Genomic DNA, 17,236 nt, shown 5'->3' with positions numbered 1-17,236 from the left:
CACACACACACACACACACACACACACACACACACACACACACCAGCATTTGCTAGTTACAAGCATATAGGATAGGATGCCTGAGGTTACTGGATCAAACTGGCTGTGTCTAAAATCTAAAGTTAAATCAAGTATGTAAGTACCCTCTTTACTATATAATTTTTTGATGATTTGGATGATTTCAAGGTTCCAGAAAGGTCTTCCATATGTGAGTCCATGAGATGTTTCACATAAATAAGAAAAATTTAAACATTGGTGCATTCCAAATATTTAAATTAAATAATGGTGATATCTACTATAGTGCAGGATGTCACATACACTATACTGAGAAATATAACCAGCTGTATGGCAGAAAGACCAAATATGAACCAAGAAATCTTACAAGAGTAAACTTACCATATCCCATGAACAGAGTTCTCAACAGTGATGTCATCTTTAAAGAAACAAGTTTAAGTTGATGATAGAGTTAATAGCCATGTTCAGAACCATCCAAAGTAACAACATAACTGAAAATTTTTCATAGGTAAAAAAAAAACTTTCCTTATAAAGCATTTCAATTTAATACCTAGTATGTTGTTGTGTTATTGTATATATACTTAATGGTCTTATCACCATTCTAGCCGAAAGTTCCTAAACACTCTGTAATCCATGTCTTTAGTAATAGCAATGAGCAGAGGATCTTCTGCTAGTCATAATAGAGCTCTTTCAATTATATCCGTGTTCATGCTAATGAAATGACTCTTGATAAACACCTGTATGGCTTCAGGGTGAGGAACCAATTGCCAAAGCAACAAACCATATAATTGAGTTATTGGGACCTTTAAGCTTTCTGTCCCAAACTTCTGTAATATAGGTGGAATTTTGGACTGAATTACCATTGACCAATAATTTAATCAACCACGCCAATGTAATGGACATTCCATCAATACACTGAAAAGTGGGGCTGAGACAGTTTCCTAGTTGATAAATTTGTTAACATATTACTAAGATCAGGTGTCCAGAGAAGATGAAAGCAACTTTTAGTAGCATGCAGGTGTCATATATGCTGTACAAAAGACTATCTAGAAAAGTAATAAATGACTGTTTATGTGTGTGAAGATGTATTTAAAGAAGAAGGATCTGTGAGCTGGAGGACTCAGTGGGAAAGATATACCCCTGAGGGAAGATGATTAGGCAACACCCAATCAGGTGGGATAAATCTCTATCTCTCTGTCTATCTATGTATCTTTTTCCCTCCCTTCCTCTCTCCCTCCTTCCCCCTTCCCCTCTTCCTCTTTCTCCTTCCTTCCTTCCAACTTGGGATACACTTCCTGACCTTGAACATCAGAAATCTAGATTAATCTATTTGAACTTGCATTAGTGGCATTCCATGTTTTCAGGCTTTAACCTTAGCTTGATTTTCAACAAAGAAGCCAAAACCATTCAATGGAAAAAAGACAGCATCTTCAACAAATGGTGCTGGTTCAACTAGTCATCTACATGCATAAAAATGAAAATAGATCCATATTTATCACACTGCACAAAACTAAAGTCCAGGTGGATCAAAGACCTCAACATAAAACCAGTTACACTAAATCAGTTAGAAGAAAAAGTGGGGAAGACCTTGGAACTCATTGGCAGAGGAGACAACTGCCTGAACAGAACACCAACAGTACAGGCTCTTAGAGCAACAGTTGATAAATGGGACCTCATGAAACTGAAAAGCTTCTGTAAAGCAAAAGATATTGTCATCAGAACAAAACGACAGCCTACAGACTGGGAAAGGATCTTCACCAACCCTATATCTGACAGAGGGCTAATATCCAGAATATAGTAAGAACTAAAGAAATTAAAAAGCAATAAACCAAACAATCCAATTAAAAAATGGGGTGCAGAGCTAAACAGAATTCTCGTAGAGGAATATAGAATGGCAGAAAAACACCTAAAGAGATGCTCGATGTCCTTAGCCATCAGAGAGATACCAATAAAAACAACCCTGAGATTTCACCTTGTACCCATCAGAATGGCAAAGGTTATAAACTCAAGTGACAGTACATGGTGGAGAAGTTGTGGATAAAGAGGAACCCTCCTCCATTGCTGGTGGGAATGTAAACTCGTAGAACCACTTTGGAAAGCAATCTGGTGCTTTCTCAGACAATTAGGAATAGTGCTTCCTAAAGTCCCAGCTATACCCCTCCTAGGCATATATCCAAAAGATGCTCAAGTACACAACAAGGACATTTGCTCAACCATGTTTGTAGCAGCTGTATTTGTAATAGCCAGAATCTGGAAACAACCCAGATGTCCCTCAATGGAGAAATGGATACAGAAATTGTGGTACTTTTACACAATGGAATACTACTCAGCAATTAAAAACAAGGAAATCATGAAATTTGCAGGCAAACGGTGGGATCTAGAAAAGATCATCCTGAGTGAGGTATCCCAGAAGAAGAAAGACATACATGGTATATACTCACTTATTTATACCTATAAAATATGATAAACATAATGAAATCTATACACCTAACGAAGATAAACAAGAAAGAGGACCAAGGATAAGATGATCAGTCCTCACTTAGATAGACAAATGGGATGGGCATTGGATGTAGGAGAAAACAAATAACAGGACAGGAGCATCCCATAGAGGGCCTCTGAAAGACTCTACCTAGCAGTGTATCAAAGCAGATACTGAGACTCATGACCAAATCTTCGGCAGAGTGCAGGGAATCATAAGAAAGAAGGGGGAGTTAATATGACCTGGAGAGGAGAGGAGCTCCACAAGGACCAAATATATCTGGGCACAGGGGTCTTTTATATGAGACTGTTTCTCCAAACAAAGACCATGTATGGGTAGGTTCTAGGTTTAGAACCTCTGCTCGGACATGGCCCATGTTAGCTCAGTATCCAAGTGGGTACCCTAGTAATGGGAACAGGGACTATTTCTAACATAAACTCAATGGCGGGCTCTTTGACCTCCCCATCCCCCAAGGGAGGAGCAGCCCTGCTAGGCAACAGAGGAGGACTTTGCAGCCAGTCCTGAAGATACCTGATAAACCAGGGTCAGATGAAAGGGGAGGAGGTCCTCCCCTATCAGTGGACTTGGAATTGGGCAGGGAGGAGATGAGGGAGGGAGGGATTGGGAGGAAATGAGGTAGCGGGATACAGCTGGGATACAAAGTTAATAAAATGTAACTGATAAGAAAAAAATAACTAAAAATTAAAAAATAGATCTTAGAGTTCAAATTGTTTAGTTGCCAACTTACAGAACAAAGTAATTACCATGTAAGTTGGGTAATGTATAAATAAAGATCTTTAAATAAGGCAAGAAGTTTCTTTGACTTAATAATTCTTCTGGAAAAATACCTTTATGGACATATTACAAATATGTTTGACTGTGCATAAAAAGATATACATAAAAAGAGATTTGATTTGTCATTGTTTACATTTAGCAAGATGAAAAAGTGCAAGACAAGTATTCTTTCAGCTAGCACACACAATGTCAAATTGTTATGAGTGCCAGCCAGCAATCCCCTAAAACAGTGAATAAGATCCTTGATTGTGCTGGTAGGTCCAACAAAGGGTGTCCACTGAAAGAGACAGAGATGAGAGAAGATAACTGCAGTTATCTGCCTCGATTATGCATGGTAAATGTTCATAATTTGCAAGAATTTACACAGAAAGTTTTTACATCAAAAACTTTATGAGCATTTAGCCTGACCTATTCCCCAATGGAATGAACACTCACTTTAATGTTCATAACTTTGTACCACTTGTAATATTTAAAAATATTCACACACTTTTAAAAATAAAAAAGGTTATATTTTTAGGAGGACAAAGGAGAACCAATGAATTTGAACTAATAGTAAGTGTAAAAATTGAATTACCCTCTGAAAAGCTCTGCCCTGCAGACTATCAATGTAGACACTGAGACTTATGGGCAACCTTTGGGCAGAGTGCAGAGAATCTTAGGAAAGAAGTGGGAAACAGTAAGATCTGGAGAGGACAGGAACTCCACAAGCTGAGCAACAGAACCAAAAACTCTGAGCACAGGGGTCTTTCCTGAGACTGATACTCCAACCAAGGACTATGCATAGAGATAACCTAAGACCCCTGCACAGATGTAGCCCATGGCAATTCAGTATCCAAGTGGGTTCCATTGTAATAGGAACAGGGACTGTCTCTGACATGAACTGATTGGCCTCCTCTTTAATTACCTCCCGCTGAATGGGAAGCAGCATTACCAGGCCACAGAAGAGGACAAGGCAGCCACTCCTGATGAGACCTAATTGACTAGGATCAGAAGGAAGGAAAAGAAGTCCTCCTCATCAGTGGACTTGGGGAAGGACATGCATGCAGAGGGTGGAGGAAGGGAGGGATTGGGATGGGAGGAGGGAGGGAACCACGGGGAGGGGTGATACAAAGTGAGTAAAGTGTAATTAATAAAGAAAAATAAAATAAAATAAAGTCGAATTACATATAGCATTGGAAAATAATTCGGAGTAAGGTGAGAAAGGCTGAGCCATTTGAGCCCAAACTTCAAACTCATCTCAACCGATCAGTTAACCATCAATGACTAGCCATGACATATGAACATCACCTATGCAGAGAATGACGAGCATGATCACTTGCAACTGCAAAATGAAATGAAACAGTATTTGGGTTATGTCCCCATGACACACAACAATGTTCAGAAGTCAGTCAAGCAAAAATATCTACATACTCTCGCCTACATCTGTTCAAACTCCACACATTGAATGAACTCCTGACTACTTTCCCTGTTCACTTTTGCCTGCCTATTTTTGTCATTCTTGTTCACCTCATGTTGGTGAGACTTTATGTGGGAAAGGACATGAGGCCTCAATAGCGTACAAAGAATTACAGGCAAATAAGTGGTGTGGAAAGTAGAAATAGTCTTCCCTAGGGAAGAGCCTACTGATTGGTTACGCAGTACCGAATGATCAGTCCTGAAAACATAGACACACAAATAACATTATACAGATTGAGAAGGTTGTATTTATTTACTGAGAAATCTATATAAATGTGTGTGTGTGTATACAATGAGAAAAGAGGCCATGAATTTCAGAGAGCAAGCTGAAATATATGGGAGTATTAGGATAGAAAAAAAGAAAGGAGGAAATGTGATTATATCACAATCTCAAAAAATATAAGAGATGATTTTTAAAATGCCATGTGGGCACCAAGAATGGAGAAATAGTCTCCATGTTCAAAGAGAAAAATGACCTTGATAACTGTTCAGAGCCACAAGTGTCAGGACACTTAGGAAGAATTCTATCTTCTTGTTGGTCTTTGATACAACAAAAATGGATTTAGAGGTGATTGCTAAGACCTAGAACATACTAAACTTACTTATGTCCTGTTTGTGATTGAATCGCCTCAAAATTATCACTAGGGTAAATCAGAACTACCAATAAATTTGGGGTCAGAAGAGCTAGATTCAAGTTTCAGATGCAACATTGGTTGGGTGACTTGAACTTGACAGAAGAAGAGGAGGAGGAGAAAGGAAGGAAGAAGCAGAAGCAGCAGAGAAGCAGCAGCAGCCCGTTTCTCACTTCTGTTGCATTTCCAGTTCTGTCTCTTCCCACAACACATGCTCACCATAGTGGTGCCCACCCAGCCTGTGCCCCCAGGTGGCAGACCAGGGCTCTGCATCAACTTCTGTTTTTGAAGGTTCATATAAAACTTCACAGATCATCTTCTCAATATACACAGATGTTAGAGTGGTGTCTGGCTTTAAACCCAAGTCTGTCCATGTAGATAGCCTATCTTACACTGTATCACTTGGACAAGTAGCTGTCTGGACATGTAAAGAAAGATCTACTTCCCAGTACTTCTTGGATATTTGAACATAGAACCCAAGAGTCCTGACTATTTAGTTAATGTCAATTGTCTTCTGAACCAACTATTGAAAGAGGAATGCCCCAAAATGAGCACCCTAAGAAATACAATACAATGGGTGCTCTTCCCATATTAACAACTCCTCTATGCATCATAACTACTAATTGTTATGTTTTGGATGTGAAATCACCACTCATATAAACTCATTGTTTTGAAGATTTGAACCCCAGCTGGAAGAGTTGTTTTGTGAAGCTGTGGAATCTCTGGGAGGTGAGGCCTCGCTGAAGGGTGTGAATCTCTAAGGGGTGGACCCTGAAGACTGTAGCCTGGCTCCATTTCTTGTTTGATCTCTCCTTCCTACTCTTTGTGATTTAAATATGCAGTCATATGCCCTTGTCACCACACCTTCCCTGCTGTGATGGGCTGCATCCCTGCATCCCGAAACCATCTGTCAAAATAGATTCTTTGTCCTTCTCTTTGGGTTGTTTGGAAACAGGAATGAAAGAAGTAGCTGAAGCCTTAATGAATACAATATTTTCTGGTTTATTTTTTTTAAATTTGTCTCAGATGAAACTAGGTTTGTAATATAACCTGTCCTACCACCCTTTCATCACATTCTTTGAATCTCTAACTCAGTTCTTCTCTTCAGATTTAACAGGTGATATTGATGCCCATTCACTTCAGCTCTGAAGGTGAAAAAAAATCATTGTACCTCTTAGAAGTGTCAGCTTATAACTGCATACTTTTCTTTGCATGTGCCCTCTGCTCCCAGAGTTCTCTTCATACCATGTCTTCTGTCTCCAGTGTCCTCTTCTTTATTCTGTGCCCTCTTTTGCATCTGACTCTACATGCCCTCTGTGTCCAGTGCCTCTTTTTCACCTGATCTTTCATGCCTTCTGCTATCTCTCAAACTCCTGTCCAGTTACACCTCTTTACAAAATCTCTTGGGTCCCTTTTTTTTCCAACTCCCTTTCCTATGATAAAAACAACTATTCTTGTTGTTTTAATGGGTAGCTGAAGTGATTTCGACTAATTATGATCATGCATTTGGTAAGAGGAAATCTATTAAGCTTTGATTCATACATGTTAAAGGAATATATGACATTTGAGATACCATCACAGCCCCTAGCCTGTTGGTCTACCCATAAATGTTACTGATTTTTTTAAAAAAACACTTCCTCTTCACAAAACAAGGACTATTCTGACTTATCCACGCTCAACTTTCACTCAAGTACAACAAAGAAGGCTGTCTCAACTATCCATGTTTATTAGGGACAAAAGAACAATATTGGAATACTCGTACAGCCTGTCTTACAACAAGAGGGCATACTTACCTCTCGTTTACCGTTCTGCTGAGAAGAAAACTTTTGCCATGATCCTTCTTTTCTCCATTTCTCCCTAACACATTGCTAGGTATTTGGAGTTCTAGCGGGATAACCAGGAGACTTGTACCTCCAAAACAACAGGAACACATCATTCTTGTGTGGTTGATTATCCATCCTCAACACTGTTGTGCACTCTGAGTATGGTCCACAAGGCCCCAACTCTACATACAAAGCATTTTCATCACTGTGCTGCTCTCCTAGCTCATCCATTATTACTCAGGAGCTCAATCACAGCCTCTTCTCAGATATGTGGAATAATAAAGGATGAAGAAAGAAAACAGAACAGGACTTCCAAAGACTCGTTTCACCAAAACATTCAGAGTTTAGACTTTTTCCTTAAGTCATTTGGGGTTATTGGATGATTTTAAATAGAAATAATATAATATAATTTCTAAAGATATTTGGATGGTTGTGCAGGGTTCTTTCACAGAGCAGAGATGAAGCCTTGGAGTGGGTGGTAAACTGAATGGCTATTATAAGCATGAAAAGTATTGTATCAGGTTTTGGAGTGATAATCAGAGGTGGGGCAAATGAAGGAACAAAGACTAACAACATCAGATGTCAAGACAGCTTCACAGTATCAATAGAAGACATACTTGGCTGGGGCCCTTGATCTCGGCTTCTGAATGGAAACAGAGTTTTATTTCTCTCAGAGGCAGCTAGAGCACCTTAGGAAGAGGCCTAAGTGTGCTAAGTTGGGATGTGAAAAAGATTTTCCAACAAGGGTTAAAGTTTAGCTCTTTTAGCATGAGGTCGTTGGTGGCCATGGAAGTTCAAATGTCCCAAAGCCAATGGTGACAGCAAAGTGTTACAGCTCTTGACCAACCTGCTACGCTGAGTATGACAAAGGTACATGCCTAGGCCCATGCCCGGTGAGCTTGCAGCCAAGACACAGGCCTCATGAGGCCCAGGCCCAGTAGACCAAAGGACAGGCCCGGTGAGATAAATGACGAATTTCAGACAGTCTTGAAATGAGAAAGTTCAAACATTTATTCATGTGAAATCGAAGGCAATATAAATAAACTCTAGGCAGAGGGCAGGATTTAGAGGGTGAATGTGTTTGATTCACTGGGGTCAGGGAGTCAGGGATACTTAAATGGTCCTATCACAAGAAGGAAAATACAGTACTTAATTATCCTTGGGGGTGGAGGGCGGGATCTCCATGTACAATTGAAGGTCACTGCTGAACTAAGATCCTTAGCAGGGTGAGGCATTTCTAGGAATTGCTAGATGCTTGCTAAAGGAGTTTCCTTATCAGGAAAGGGTCTGGCCTGTGATCTGCCCTGATGGCTATGTGACCTCTTTACAAGACCTAGAATCACCCAGATCAGGGGAGACTTTCAAAACCCCACTGAGAAAAGGGAGTCTATCATCACTGAGTGCAAATAAATGGCTATCTGAATACAACTGACTTCAGCCTTATGCAGCAGAGCCCCACAATCATAGACAGTTGTTATCAATTAGGCCAAGGCACCAATTAAAATAAAAGCAAAATGCTGGAAACACACAAAGAAAGGGGTGTTTAACACATGCCACTCTTTTCTTCCTTTCCTTCTTGAGTTCTGCCAACATTCTACAAAGCGGTAAAGGTGAGCTGAAGAGCTAGCGATCCTGAGAGAAAGCTGACATATGTATACAATGAATGTTCTGCTGATTTGAGAAACATAGCACCACACCTCAATACATAGAGAGCTGAAACCATAAATTGGCATGGCTTGCCTCTCTGGATTCCATATGGCATCTCAGAGACAATCTCAACCAAGTGCCTTGGGTAGCCAATACCAGTCCAATAGGCTGGTTTTCAAATTAAACCTGGTTTTGTCCTCAAAAGGCTAGAACTTGGATAGGAAGTATTACTGAACTGTGGCCTCAATGGAAAGACACAAGACTGATTTCTTGTCTTCAGTTTATCCTAGTATTATTATAAGTGGGCATAAATGTCAAAGTAGTTAAAGCAAACCTTTCAATAGAGAATTGGGAAAATTTAGATCCTTTTTTTGTCTCTGGCACAATCACCAAACAGATGTTCATATAAAACCTTATTGTCACTTTAAAGTGAACTAACAGTATGAATTGATTCTCAGATCTCACAGCTAATAAATCTATATGTTTATATGAGGAAAATTATGAATATGGAAAACATTAAAATAATCTTGCCATTAAAAAACATTAAACAAAGCTCCATTCAAAATCCCCTTTGCTCTCTTGAACTTTCTACAAGCATTATATGCCGCCTTCATTGGTAATGTATTTCATCTGGCCACTGCTCTAGGAACCTCCAAGAACATTCTTTCTATTGTGAATTGCCAGAAAAGAAAAAGAAGCTGCAGCTTAATAACATGAGCAGCTGATTGTGTTATCATCCCAGAAGCCCTGTAAAGTTGTCAAGAGCATCCCCATTAGCAGCTGAGAAGAACCAGAAATCAGATCAGTTGAGTACTTTTTCCAGGGATGTTTACCTTTGCAACAGGACCAGAAGATCACCCCATGTCTGTCCTTCCTGTTGTGAGGTAACCTTACCAGAGAACTCACGGACACCCTTAAAACCAAATAGAAAGTCTATATTGCCAGGTGGCAGCTACTCAGGGAATGTGCCAAAATCATGGAGCCATAGCCTCACCGTTTTGGGTTTTTTGTTTGTTTGTTTGTTTGTTTCTTTGTTTCTTTGTTTTGTTTGTTTGTTTGTTTGTTTGTTTTGGGGTTTGTTTGGTTTTTATATTTTTTTGTCTTTTATGTACAAAGACCACTTCCTAGTTTACAAAAACAGCTAGAGAGAAGCAAAACTACAGAAGACAAAAAGCAGGGTTAGCAGGGTTAGGGACTTTCCTGGAACCTGAAACTATGGAGTAGTGTCGGAGGTTGGTCTGATGCATGTTTCTAGCCCTCAAGATCTGGATACACCTATCTGTATTGTGTATTGCCCAATTAAATGGCCAATACCTGGGCAGGGCAGAAGGGTTAGGCATGGCTAAGTTTCCCAGGCTTGGAGAGGACAGACAGAATCATGAGAGACAGATGGATGGGAAGAGAGGAGGAAGGACACCAGCATCGGTTAGCGTGGAGAAAAAAATCATGTGGGCCAAGAGAAAGGACTCCAATATGGCATGAAAAGGCCTAGATGAAGAATACAAGCAAGTACCATGGTATTATGGATGAAAGGTAGTCCAGTTGAGGAAGATTAAAGTGGATGGCACTGGATGAGGGCTGGGAAATGGATGGTGAGGATTTTGAGACTGTGTAAGTGAAATATCTGCCCATCCCAAGGTAAATAAGGCAATTATAAATCTAACAGGTGTCTGTGTCTTGTTATTTGTGATAGCGGGTTAAATAATATTACCGTGATAATCTTAGGGCTAATAATAGACCTTATGTAGTCCAACACTTCTTTTTTTTTTTATTTACAACAACAGAATAGGTTTTGATGGATTAACTTTGTTCCCATGTGTCAAGTGTTTGGGACTACAGACTGGATTCTAAGGCCAGAAGCCTGCCTCTAACATGGTGTTAATGGTGCTAACGTCTGAGGACCTGGTATAAAACAATATAAATAAACTTGAACTATTGAGGCACTTTGGCCTCAGAAAAGAAAGCCGTTAGACCAAAGGCAGGATTAAGCATGATTAAATATATAGAAAGGTTTAAATACACCATGAAGAATATTTATGAGTATAAGAGCCAGAGGATTAGCTGATGTATCATGAAGCATTGCCATCCAGATAAGTCTTGGCCACTGCAATTATGAACACCCAGCAATAATGCTTACCTGTACAATATTGGACTCTTCCACATCCCATCATGGATACAGGAGGGACTCAAGAGGATCCACCTCTTCCTGGGGTGTTATTGGCTGTTAACAATTGGTGTGTGGGGGGTGTCATTTTCTTGAATTGTGTACCAATTAGGAGACTAGCTAGAAATAACAGAATGGAATGGAATGGAATGGAATGGAATGGAATGGAATGGAATGGAATGGAATGGAATGGAATGGAATGGAATGGAATGGAATGGAATGGAATGGAATGGAATGGAACAGGAGGCAACAGGAGGCAATGGGGGGAAGAGTGGGGAAAGGGAGGGTATTATATATGTGTAAGACAAAGAAAGCAATTTTCTAAATCTTTCTTTTTGTATTTTGTTGTTTTTCTTTCCATTATGGAGGTTTCATCTTCAGACAGCTGTTGCTCAGATGTCAAAGACACCACCAGCTGCAGCTTCAGGTTCAACCTTGCTCACAGCTAGAAATTTGCTTGCTGCTCTCTATCTACCAGTGGCCAAAGCAAACTTCAGCAAATGCTGTGATCAGCTTTTCCAGAATCTCACCACATCCTTGAACTGAAAAAAATGACAGGCAAGACCAGATCATTATCAGTCCCACCAGAAACACATAGAGAGAGGGGAGAGATTTCCCAGAAAAAAGGAATGTCAAATAGACTGAAATGAAACAGCTAGGACACCTACTACTTACACTGGATGAAAACTTGTTTTGGTTTGAATTTAGGATATTTACAGATCTTGTGTTCTTGAAGATCATAAACCACTTCAAAAAAAAAATGTTTCTTATCCCAAATAACAAAATCAAAAGCTCAAAGGGTGAGAAGTAATAGCTTCTCATCCAGGACCCATCATGGAAAAACCCAAATACTGGGTTCAGCATTCAAGAAAGAATACCCAGAAAGAAGCCTCAGAAACATCAAGGTGGGAAATTGGGAGCTTGCTTCTGTACTCCAAGCCACTCTCTCTCATGAAGACATGATGCATTTTTTGCTGTGAGTCGCACTTCTATATCGCAATATCCTACAAAGTCACGTCTGATTCTCCCAAAAGTCAGTGAGGACAATAAGGAAGGTACTATTATAGAGATTTGACAGTTTTTCATTCAGGTCAGTCCCTAGCGATATTACTGTGGACCCATCCACTGGGGAACCAAGAATCCACAAAGAATTCCTGGAAACTTCCAATAACACATCAGCCATTTAGGAGAAGGAAAGCAACATTCTTGACTACCTCTTATCTTTTAGTGGCTTACTTTTATATGAAGTATATGTTTATATAAAGTACATGTTTATATGTATTTATATGTTATCTCTTTAGATAACATATCCCCTCACAGGTTCCCTCCCTCCTCAAGAACCTATATGGAATCTCCCTACAGAACACAAAATGATCCCACCAAGGGAGTATTTCCCCCATTATGTGCACTGAGCCCTCACATATGAGTGTATGGATTGTCTTTGAAACCAAGCAAATTTGATGATGTTTACATGGCATACTTCAAGATTAGAATCTGCTGCCAAGCATCAAAGAGGACAAACTGGGGAATGGAACTCTCCAGCCCTGGAATGAAGTCCATACTGGAATAATTTTACTCCTACCTGGTAAAGAGTCTGATATGCAACATGTATATGTTAATTTCTTTTCTTTCTTCTCATAGTTCACTTCAAATGTAATGTAGTGGAAAGAAACCTGAACTACAATCCAGAAAATTTGTATTCCAGTCCTCCATCTGGCACTAGCTTACTCTGTGACCTTGTTAAGATGGCATAGCTTCAATGTTCCTTGGTTTTCTCATTCTTCAAAATGAGAACAGTAATGCCAGGACAACCTATCTCCAGACTATCATGGGGATTAGATAAATGAATGCTCATGAATTCATTGTGAAAGTATAAAGAGCTACACAAATATTAGAGATCACATTGGACCATAACCTTCATCAATAACTTCTAGGACAGCTTTTGGAGAGCATGAATATTAGCAGAAAGCAATGCAAAGTGGCTGTGTCACTTTACAAGGTGACTGCTGAGCCATAAGCATTGACAAGCCTGAAGAGCATGGAGGTCAAAGACTAGGGGAAATCCTTCACACAACAGAAGATTTTTGTCAGAAGAACTGAGAAAAACGCCAACTCACATCAGTGTCCTAAAAGCATGTTAACACCCTGAACCACACTTGAAAGCAATTTAGAAAAGTCATTGTAAACCAGAGTCTGAGAAGCTTGAACTTAGAAGAGATCTTTAGAAGTCACAAGTCTAAATGTTTCATTTTCTAATTAAGGAAGCTGAGGGCTCACTCCACACAGCTAAATTCAAACCCACAGTTCTTTCTATGATGCTATGTCCTTGCAATATATATATAATGAAAGGGCCTCAAAAATCTCAGAGCACTTAAGTACGCTGCTGAGTGATGGTCACGCATGTTGTACCGCCATAGAATTTAGAAATGGGGAGATAAAGTGATTAGAAAGTGGGTATTCTATAGGCAACATCATTTATAAAATCATCGTAGCATATGAGAACTTTGGTGAAACTCACCAAATAAAGAAAAAGGAGCGGAGTATTTTATGTTGAAATGTATCTCTCAAGATCTCCAGTAAATTTCCCAGTTTCCCTCTTTAGCAATAAAAAAAAGGACAGTTTTCTGAAATGATTAACCTCAGGGTTTTAACTTTCTTGCTATACTTTTCATGTGACCATGTAATATTTTTTTTCCCTCCACTCATGGAAACAAGAGTTTTGTCACTGAAGAGGTGCCTAGAGAATAAGGGAGACTACTGAATACAAGCCATGACCCACTGAGATGTTATGCCTTGTCTTTCTTGGTGGATTCTGACATTGTACTGAATTATAGATCAAAAAATTAAAAACAAACATAGCCTGAAGAGAGTGCCCATACATATGTACACACAGATAGCGTAAGTTTGAGGCTGAGCTCTTGTCATTCCCACCTATCACCTGCAGTAAACACAACGAGTAGGGAGGTTATGAGCGTGTGTGTGTGCGCGCGCGTGTGTGGTGTGAGCATGCATTGGAGTTAAGAGATTGACATCTGATACCTTCTCAATCACACTCCACCTTACTTTTAAAGACATGATTTCTCATTGAATCTGGAGATTATCAATTTGGCTGACTGGCTGGCAGGTGAGCTATGGAATCTGCCTAGCTCTACCACCCACCCTGGTGCTGGTGTTACAGATATATGCCACAGTGCGTAACTTTTGCGAGCATTTTACTGACTAAGCTGTCTCCCCAGATCCGAGTGAACACTCTTCAAGCAGCTTCTAACTAGCCTCAATCCTGGAAAATAATTAAAAGGCATCCAAGCTTTCATAAATGAAGTATCCTTGGGTGCTTTCTGTTATCATTTGAATTATTTCCCTCCAATAAAATGTTCACTTTCTAACCCAGATTCCTTATAATGTGTGATGTTATCCACAAATGAGGTCATTATATATGCAATAATTAAGATGAGATCAAACTGGACCAGAGTGGGTCCTTAATATAAGATAGCTGGTGTCTTCATTAGAGAAGACACACAGACAGATTGGCACAAAGAGAAAAGTAACTGACAAGGTGGAGGTTAGAGAGGCCCCACTGGGAACTTTCCTTGGAATGTGGAGAGTGGCTGGCAACACCAGAGACATGGAGGAAATTCAGCTGCTCATCTCCTACAGCAGAGCCATGACGACTGCATCCCAGCTGCCCTAAACCACTCGGCTTGGTGGGCTTTGTCTCATCAACAGTAGGAAAACTTCAAAAAAAAAAAAAAAAAAAAAAAAAAAAGCAAAACTTGGGATGAGAAAAAGGAACTGCAAGTAGAACAAATGCAAAGCCAGCCAGGGGGTTCCAAATTCCTCCCCCTGACAGGCTGGGCACTCACATGCCGCTTTGAGAAATGATCTTTTTGTGTGTGACGTGGCTCTGGGATAAAAAACAGCAGGAAAGCCAACTTTATAGCTGACCTGGCATCACAAAACAATTAGCAAATTGCCACAAGGTGTTCCTGGAAGGTGGGTCAGTCCCACTGTCATTCTGCCTGAAAGAACAGCATGGAGCAACGAGCCAGCCTGGAAACGCATTGCTCTGAGAAGACATGCCTGCGTTTCTGAGCAGATATTACTACTCGTTCTTCACAGCAAAGGACTTTTCTGCACCTGGTACATACATATTATCCTCCCAGAGAACAGCTGCAGGGGTGGAATAAAGGTCACATCCATCCAAGTGACTGAGGATGTGAGCTCCAGGCCTGTTCCAGTTAGGCAGCTTCCAGTCAGGGGTGTTGTCCAGCATGCACTGCAGACCTGCTCTATGAGCACTGATAATATAAAAAGCTAAGGTCTCTCTCCAAATACGCCAATTAAGAAACTCACACTCACCTCTGAAAGGCTCTACCCTGCAGGGTATCAAAGTAGATGCTGAGACTTATAGTCAAACTTTGGGCAGAGTGCAGGGAATCTTATGAAAGAAGGGGGAGATAGTAAGACCGGGAGAAGACAGGAGCTCCACAAGGAAGCAACAGAACAAAAAAATCCGGCACAGGGGTCTTTTCTGAGACTGATACTCCAACCAAGGACCACTCATGGAGATAACCTAGAGCCCCTGCACAGATGTAGCCCACGGCAGTTCAGTGTCCAAGTGGGTTCCATAGTAATGGGAACAGGGACTATCTCTGACATGAACTGATTGGCCTGCTCTTTGATCACCTCCCCCAGGCCACAGAGGAAGACAATGCAGCCACTCCTGATGAGACCTGATAGACTATGATCAGAAGGAAGGAGAGGAAGACCTCCCCTATCAGTGGACTTGGGCATGGTTGGAGAAGGGAAGGAGGATGGGATTGGGAGAGGAGGAGGGAGGGAGCTACATTGGGGATACAAAGTGCATAAACTGTAATTAATAAAAGTAAAACTACAAAAAATACCAAAAAAAAAAAACCCTCACATTCGACCCCCTGTTCCTCATTGACTCCAATGATTAAAGTCTGCATTACTTAATGTAAATACAAATATACCTAGTTTGTACAAATACATGAAAACAAGGATTCACCCTATGAGCATTCCTCTCATTTTAACCTTCTAGCCATAGGTTAAAGGTTAAACTGACATTGAGTGTAGGAATAAGATAAGACAAACAAGGCTGGAGAGATGACTCAGAGGTTAAGTGCTCTGGCTGTTCTTCTGAAGGTTCTGAGTTCAATTCCCAGCAACCACATGGTGGCTCATAGCCAACTGTCATGAGATCTGGTGACCTCTTCTTGCCTGTAGGCATATATACAGGCAGAATACATGTATTTATAAACAAGAAATATTTATAAACAATAAATAAATATTAAAAAAATAAAACAAACAGGTAAAATTATGGTCTTTACTACAATTTATTAACTGCAGTGACCTTCTAGGACCAATCTCAACTCTTATATATATTGCCTTTTAGCGCCTGCCAAAGCCTATGGCCCATTAGTACTACTCAACTGCAGACTAGAAAGTTGAGGCTCGGATGATTTACATGAATCTAAGGACCCACAGCAGGTCAGGACCAAGATGAGATTCAAGTATCCTGCTTCTACTTGCCGTTCTTGTCTGCACTGTCTCACACTGTGCTGTCTTCACCTTTGAGACGGGAAGGGAAAAAATTTCCTATATGGGGTCTCAGTTATGAGTGAATTGCAATGGACCTAGAATCATTTCTGTCTGCCTTCCTCAGGACAGGCTAGAATTCATAAACCTTAATGCTGTCTTACTTACTTTTCTATTGCTTTGAAAAGATGCCATGACCGAGGCAACTGATAAAAAAAAATAGTTCATTGGGGCTTACAGTCTCAGGGGGTAAGTCCAGGACCATCCTGGTGAATAACATGGTGACAGGTAGGCAGGCATTGGAGTGGTAGCTGATAGTTCATATCTTCAGACGTCAACTCTGAGACAAAGAGACAGCTAGCTGGGAATGACATGGACATGTAACATCAAAGCCCACCTCCAGTGATGTCCCTCCTTCAACGAGGCCACATATCCTAATCCTTCCCAGACAATTTCACCAACTTGGGCCAAGTACTTGAATATATGAGCCCACACATGATAATGTCATTCAAACCACAGCATTCCATTCCCTGATCCCAATATGTTTTTGCTGTATCATAATGCAAAATGCATTTAGTCTGACTTCTAAATCTACCATAGTTTTTAAGTCTCAACACTGTTTAAAACTCCAAAGCCTCTTTTGAGATTCACGTCAACTTCTTAACTG

The sequence above is a fragment of the Psammomys obesus genome, unplaced genomic scaffold, assembly GCF_907164565.1.
Source record: "Psammomys obesus unplaced genomic scaffold, mPsaObe1.curated_primary_1811, whole genome shotgun sequence".
In the NCBI taxonomy this organism is placed as follows: domain Eukaryota; kingdom Metazoa; phylum Chordata; class Mammalia; order Rodentia; family Muridae; genus Psammomys; species Psammomys obesus.
This window is presented reverse-complemented; position numbering follows the sequence as displayed.